This window comes from Hippocampus comes, unplaced genomic scaffold (genome assembly GCF_001891065.2).
Source record: "Hippocampus comes isolate QL1 unplaced genomic scaffold, H_comes_QL1_v1.1 scaffold172, whole genome shotgun sequence".
Taxonomy (NCBI): Eukaryota; Metazoa; Chordata; class Actinopteri; order Syngnathiformes; family Syngnathidae; genus Hippocampus; species Hippocampus comes.
In genome coordinates this window covers 789,490-796,792 of record NW_017805072.1, presented here as the reverse complement: position 1 = coordinate 796,792, position 7,303 = coordinate 789,490, and the positions used below count along the sequence as shown (strand labels likewise).

At 43.0% G+C, this 7,303-nt stretch overlaps 1 protein-coding gene across 1 annotated transcript in view; it reads right to left on the bottom strand.

The window, feature by feature from the left end:
* The window catches only part of LOC109512746 (influenza virus NS1A-binding protein homolog A), a 23,811-nt gene extending 20,077 nt beyond the window's left edge, over positions 1-3,734 (bottom strand). Inside the window, exon 1 of the mRNA XM_019864717.1 lies at positions 3,506-3,734. The gene's annotated coding sequence lies outside the window, so the exon portion shown is untranslated. The remainder of the gene's footprint in view (positions 1-3,505) is intronic.
* Between the last annotated feature and the right edge of the window lie 3,569 nt (positions 3,735-7,303).

The window sequence follows — 7,303 nt, the reverse complement described above, 5'->3', positions numbered from 1 at the left end:
AGTCCACTGGCGTGGTGACGGCACGAACTTGCACTGAGGAATGGTCTGTGAGTCAATATGTACCAGTCCAAACGAGCAGATAGGCAACAGGTGGGTGATGAGCTGACGAGTCTCAGGTGTGAGGTGCAGAGCACCCTGGCTGAGGAGGCTGCCTGGCTGGCCCCTCCCTAACACAGCCGCTTTCATGTTACGGGAAACACACTACTTTTTTTTCTCCGCCTTATGCAAACAGATGTGGAAGCCCAAAGACAAGACTACAGCAGCTGGCCCATATTCTGAAACAGCAATCACACTTTTGAGAGTAGCCTTTACTTTCAGAATGCAAGGAGTCTTTGACATATGACGATCTATACTTATGTATGGCAAACAATACACTAGTTTGCACAATGGTGTGAGTCGAAACGTGGCAAGATTTCCCAAAACTTAGTCTCACCAAAATATAAATAAATAAATAACCCAGGATTATGGAGAGATTGAGTTTTGTGTTGGGGAAGAAAAAAAATGCCTTTTTGGGGAATATTATTGCATGATATTACCATAGAAACCCTGATCCAAAAATTTACAATATAACACAGGGCTCGACAGTGCGCTCAATATGCGGCCAACTTTTCAACATGCGTGGGTAAATATTTTATGCGGTCGCACTAGCCGAGTCCATGTTTTAATGCTCCTACCGCATTTGAAGGGGGATTCAGGGGAGGAAATCCAACTCTGTTGGCTTGTCAGACTGCATATGCAAGGCGGAAGCCTGTCGGTGACGCGCGTCATGTGTACTTTGCCATGTGCAAATTTGCCAGAGTCACCTAACCTGACTAGCGCTATTTGCTTTAGAAATGACAGCTTTCCAGTCAGCTTGCTCCCACTCGCTGAGGTGCTATCGACCTGCTTTGCATTTTGGCATCTGAGCGTACGTGGTGGTCATCCAATGTTCCATGATTTATGTAAAATTAGGTGCTACTAGTGCAAAACACAGTATTTGTATGGCCTGTTGGGCCTCCAACTATCGGGCGAGATAAAGTGTTGTGTGTGTGTGTGTGTGTGTGTGTGTGTGTGTGTGTGTGTGTGTGTGTGCTGCGAGCAGATCACTCGGATCACTCATGCCATGTAGCAAAGTTGCTAGCATCAGTGCATAAGTTAGTGTACAGCCCTGGTAACAGTTTCATCATTTTTTCTCAACATTCACTTTGACCCTATCCAACTGAAGAACTGAACTACGCTGTAAAGAACCTGCTGCACTGGAAGCAAATTGTGAAAAGTTGAATTTGGTTTTAAGATTAAACAGTTCTCTGATCAAATATACAAATGCATTTGTGAAGACCATGACTAGTAGGATAAGAAACCATGTATTGTTTAAGCATTTTAATTGTCCTATTGTACAAATCAACCAAAATGAGGCAACCAACTCCATCCAAAACCATACTATGCAATGTGATTAAAAGATGTTAGAAAACAGCCCAACAAAAATGCATACAAGGGGACAAAGTTTACTGGGACATGATTATTAGAATACCAGTTATCAAAGGAAGGGGAAATATGAGTGAGGGAAAAAAATCCTAGGAAATTGATTTGGGTTTGGCAAACTTGCTAAATAGAGAATAATAAAAATAAGCGTCAACATTTTTCACAGGGAAAAACCATCCATCATGGGACACGCTTCAGCACACTGCAGTCTTTCTGTAATCCACTAAATCACAAGCAGAGCAGCACCGGCGCTGAAAGCTGTAATTCTTCCAGTTTGTGTTTAGATGGTGAGAACACTGACCCACTTTTGGCTGATTATGCAACTACTCAGTGAATGGTCTAAGCCGCACTCCGTCTGCTGACTTACTACCCTTGTGCCTCCACCCAGTAAATTATCCCTCCAATGCTCGACCAGCAAAGCCCAAATCACAGCTCCTCGATTAAGTCAGCATTGTATCACATTAACACTGAACAACAAAAATGAAATCAATCTACCTTGCATAAACCGCAATCAACCTTGTGAAATGTTGGAATTTCGTAGGATTGGTTTAAAAAATATATATGCTCTGAGTTTTGTAAATACTGAAGATTAGGCTGTGACAAGAACAGTACTGATATTGGCCATAATATGTCATTTGTGAAATACGTGCCAGATGTTGTTTGACAAGGGCAGCTTCCTGAGACGTGTGCTTGATTACCGGGGGAATGAAGGGGAGCATAGGAAGGAAAGGGGCGAGCGGAGCCCAGGAAGCAAAACTCAATGTTTCCATGTGACTAGTTGAGCACTTAAGTGCACGTCTGACTAGAATCTCAACGCGTTTAGAGCACCTTCTAGTGGAGGGGATTGTCTACTGCGAGAGTTGCTTGGTTCCAGTGGAAATGTACCGCATCAATTTCACTATACCAAATATAACGGAACGAAAAACGAGGGCTTAATCTTGAAAGCATATTTAACACCATGTTAAAACAAAGTCTGGCAGTATCTTTAATTGATAATATTGAAAAAGTAATTTAAGAAAAAACGAATTACAATTGCAATAGAGCTTTGTCGCAATAACAGGATTTCCACTTTGTGATGTCATTCTCAAGCAGTTAAACCATCCTTTAAAGCCATACAATTGGTACTTTTCTCTTCTAATGAGAAATTACCGAGGGTATTTGAGAATTAGAGCAATTAGAAAGATCTATGTGGCCATCGGTTTCCGTATCGGATTACGAGCACAGCAGGACGGATTTAAGGCACGAAATGAAGTCTCCACTCGGCAACGCAAGGCGCATTAAACCTCAATACTATTCCCTTTCGTAGAAAATTAATATTGTCTTGTTGGCGGTACAAGAGCATCAATATCTAGTTAACAAGTGATCAAATACGGCATTATGTTACAGGGTGATTTTTTTTAAGAGGAGGCCGCACGTGTCAATGAAAATCGTGGCTAGCTTCCAAAATGTCCTTCGCGCGTCTGCCTCCCGGTGCTAGAGGAACTTAGCGGGGCCCTCGAACGCTTGGCCCTGTGCCACGACATACATCGCGCCACTGCAGAGCTCGCTTAACAAGACACCTTTGAAACATTCCACACGAATAACGAACAAAGAATGCCGGTGGAGGTTCATGCTTAACAGTCATTGTTAGCTTTCCGGTGGCTACAACCTGCTGAGCTGGGATGGCAACCACGAGACACGCGCGCTAGCTAACCGTTCAATCCAGAGGCAGACAACGAGGCATTATTACAACGTTTTGTCCTTACGCAGCACCAGAAAATTCGCGACTGGCGAGGTGGGACAAATGAACCTTTATTTTGTGTGCGACATTGTCGACGGCGGCTGTAAAAATGCCCGGCCATTTTCAGCAGCAGTGGAGCCGAAGACAGCCATTTCCATCCCGTAAAGAGTGCAGATACATCTCCAGATAAGAAACGACTCACACAACATTGCACGTTAAAAAAATAATAAAACATCTCGCAAAATAATAAAAATCTCGCCATATTCAACAGCAACTCGCCACACTGGCGTCTCGGCAGTAAGATATATTTTAGTTTCATCTTACCTGTGGCGTTTGACAGCAGACGATATTAGACATATTTAATGAGAATAAAAGAGTTGGTCGGTTGTGGCTGAGGAAAGGAGGCAAGACGGCTTCAGAAGCTGCTTGTCCACCTGGTTGCTGGGTGTTGCTTCGTCTTTTTCTTTGCGGTGTCGGCTCGTGCAGACAACGTCCACTCACTCTATTCCTTTCGCTCAGTGACGACCAGCCGGGCGCGCTCGCAACTACCTACGCACAAGTCACGCATTTGTGACGTCACAGAGAGGCGTGTCTCTTCCACACGCCCATTACCAGGAAGTGATGCAATGTAATGGATGACAAAGCTTGGAATTACAGGTAACTTTACAACGCATAATACTGTAGTAGTAAACGCGTGTTCTCTGTGCAAGAGTCTGAGGCAACGTTCCCACGCTGTGCACGTAAAAGGCAACAATATAAATATATTATATAATATCATCAACAATATAAAATGCTAATACCATAACCTGTCCAGTCTCTTGGATACACTTTCACTTATCCATGCATTCATTATTCGAACCGCTTGTTCTCGCGAGGGTTGCGGGCGTGCTGGAGCCTATCCTAGCAGCCTTCAAGCAGTAGGCCAAGCAAGGAACTGCAAAACAATTCATGCCTTAAAAATAGTAACTTGCAGTCCGGTAGTAACTGGTTAGCGTGTCGGCCTCGCAGTGCAGAAGGGCAGGGTTCGATTCTGGCTCCGGCCTCCCTGTGTGGAGTTTGCATTTCTCCCCGTGACTGTGTGGCTTTTCTCTGGGTACTCCGGTTTCCTCCCACATTCCAAAAACATGCATGACAGGTTCAAGGAACACTCTAAATTCTCCATAAATGTGAGTGTGAGCGCGGATGATCGTTCATCTTGGTGGTTGCGCCTTCTTGGCTGCATGCCTGTACCAGTACAGATTTTGATTGGGAGGAATGACGGTGCCATTGACTGTCGGTGCTGGACAGCCCCAGGGTGGTTGTGTTTTTTGTGCCTGTAATAGGCAGCATTTTTCACAGCCTCGTTTTGTTCAGTGGAGATGTCGGCGCTGTTGGACAGTCGGCGTTGGTGTGGCTGGATGGATGGCTGCTGAAGTTGATGAGGAGAGAGGAGCGTCGGCGCGGAGCGCAGATGCGCATTTGGAACTGACAGTTGCCGCTTGGAATTGAAATGGATTTACATGGGACAGGAGAAGTGAACCAATCTCTTTTTTTCGTCAATGGATGCTGCAGCTTCTTGTTGACTTTGAAACTAAGCTTGTAGCTGACGTGTGCACATTTTGAGAACGACGTCTCTGATCCACTGGTGAAAGGACACTTTGATTCTCTCCTCTTTCATCTCAAACTGCTTTAAACAACAAAGCGTGTGAGGGAAAAGTGGTTAGGACTGCACGACTGTTCGTGTTTTATGTTATGTGTTGTGTTTATTATTTTACTTTATGTTAACTGTTTTGTTAAGCGCTTTGTTACAGCTGCCACTGTTGTGAAAGCGCTATATAAATTAGCATGTATTGTATTTTATTGTATGTGTGCCCTGAGATTCGCTGGCAACCAGCTCAGGGTGTCCCCCGATGACAGATGGGATAGGCTACAGCACGCCCCCAACCCTTGTGAGGATAAGCGGATCAGAAAATGGATGGATGGATGAAATAGTAACTTTGCAATTTTCATGACCACTTAAAAATTAAAACAGTATTATTTTGTTTACCTTGTACATTTTATGATGATGTTGGTATATTGCAATGTATTACTATGAAAAATCTTCGATTGGTCCACAATTTTCATGATTGTGAGCAGTTATACAATTCACTTGTATCCTTCATGTTACAATAAGCCTGGACTGAGCACCAATGCAAGACCGAGGTGCTGTTTGAAAAGGAACATAAACATCCAGGTTTAAAGTAGCACACAAGTGTGCAGGCGTCACTGTTAAGGAAGATCCAATTTCCCTTGACTGGACAGAGCTTATCTTAAGCCTCAATAATAAGATGGAAATTTATGAATTGCTTTAATACAAATGTATAAGTCAGCAAATAATGGACCTCGAACCGTGGTAGACTTACAAACTTCCATTTGTGTGTACTCCATGATAGTACAAGATTGCCCTTGAATGCAAAAATTAATGGATTCCATCTATTAAGTCAAATGTACTGTATATTTTCCACCTGTTTTTTTTTTAAATCACCAAGGGCATATTGTACTTGCGAAAGGTAAATTCTGTACAAGGTGATGGAGGTTATTGTTGACAGGAAGTTGATGGCTGGTTGACAAGAGAAACCTGCATCATATTTCACCTTTTTGTTATGCTGGTATGTTTGCTTTGGTTGTAGATGACCCAAGGCCCATCCACCCTGGCCCCGTCACCACGGGTGTGCCCGTCCACCAAGATGCTTGTACACCACCATTTGAGACATGGACTTCTAAAATTAAACTGCATTATTATCAGTATTTTGTCACTGATTGTGTGGTGGTACACTCGTCTGACTTGTGTGCAGGCAGGATCGGTTCCCGTTCAGTGACAGTGTGAATGTGTGTGTGAATGGTTGTTCATATCTTGATGTGCCTTGCGACTGACTGGCGATCAAGTTCCGGGTGTAGTCTGCCTTCCACCTGAAGTCTGCTGGCATAGGCTCCAGAAGCGACCCTGTTCAGGATAAGTGATGTTGAAAATGGATGGATATTATTGTATTTTGTCATTGAAACTATTTTGTGTTGTGACATACTAGTGTTGAGTTGCTTATCACTGTAACATTAAAAATATAAAGAAACAGTGGTATGATGTATTTGTAATTGATTGCCAGTCTTATCTGCAACAGCCTGATGGAATATAATGTGAGGTAAGCAGGCTAATGCGCAATAAATGCATCAGTGTATATGTGTGAGAGTCCTGCACATTTGTCAAAGTGAAGCTGCATTTTGTGTGTGTCTGTGTGTGTGTGTGTGTGTGTGTGTGCGTGCGTGTGTGTGTGTGTGTGTGTGGCATTATGAAATGTGGCAAGACATATCTGTAAACTATGTATGTATTTGTAAATGAGAGCCAAGGACACTGCGGTAGACTGGCATTTGGGGCAGCAGTGTCAAACTCAACATCAGCGCATTTTGAGTGTTTTGAAAGGTGCTTGTAAATGAAATGTATTATTATTATTATTATTAATACGTCACAAAACTGATATCACACGGTACCATAATGTATGCGGACATCTCTACTTCCACCCTCACCAACCTCTAAAAATATCACAACGACAACGACCGCCCCCATATTTTGTCCTTTATGGACGAAGGGCTTCTCTCATTTTGTGACATAAACTTCATAGTGAGCGCCTCTATGGAGAAGAAAGTGCCATTGCCATAAAATCCGTAATACTAGGACGACCACTATGACATATTTTCAAAGCTTGATGTGAGCATAAGTTGAGATGTCAACATAAATTTGGGGTGACCCAGCACACCCGTGACCCTTGAGTGCTTATATCAGCAATACTCGCTGTCGCGCAGTGATGTGAGTTAGGAAAAGTGGAGTCAAATTCATTTGAAACCGTGCTGTCCTTTTCTGTGTTGGAAAGGAACAAATTCACTGTGCTTAGATTCACTCTCAAAATGGGAGGGAAGTGAGGAGGGAAACCAAAATATGAAGATTAACATGGTGTTTTAACACAGTTTTTATTTAATGTCACATCAACACTACTAGGCAAAAAAAAAAAAAAAGTTTTGTTGTGTTTTTTGTGCTTGTCTCGCAAGTGTACCAGCAGGCGGTAGACATACTTGTTCCCAAAGAACTCATACCAATTTGCTGGGAACATTGGA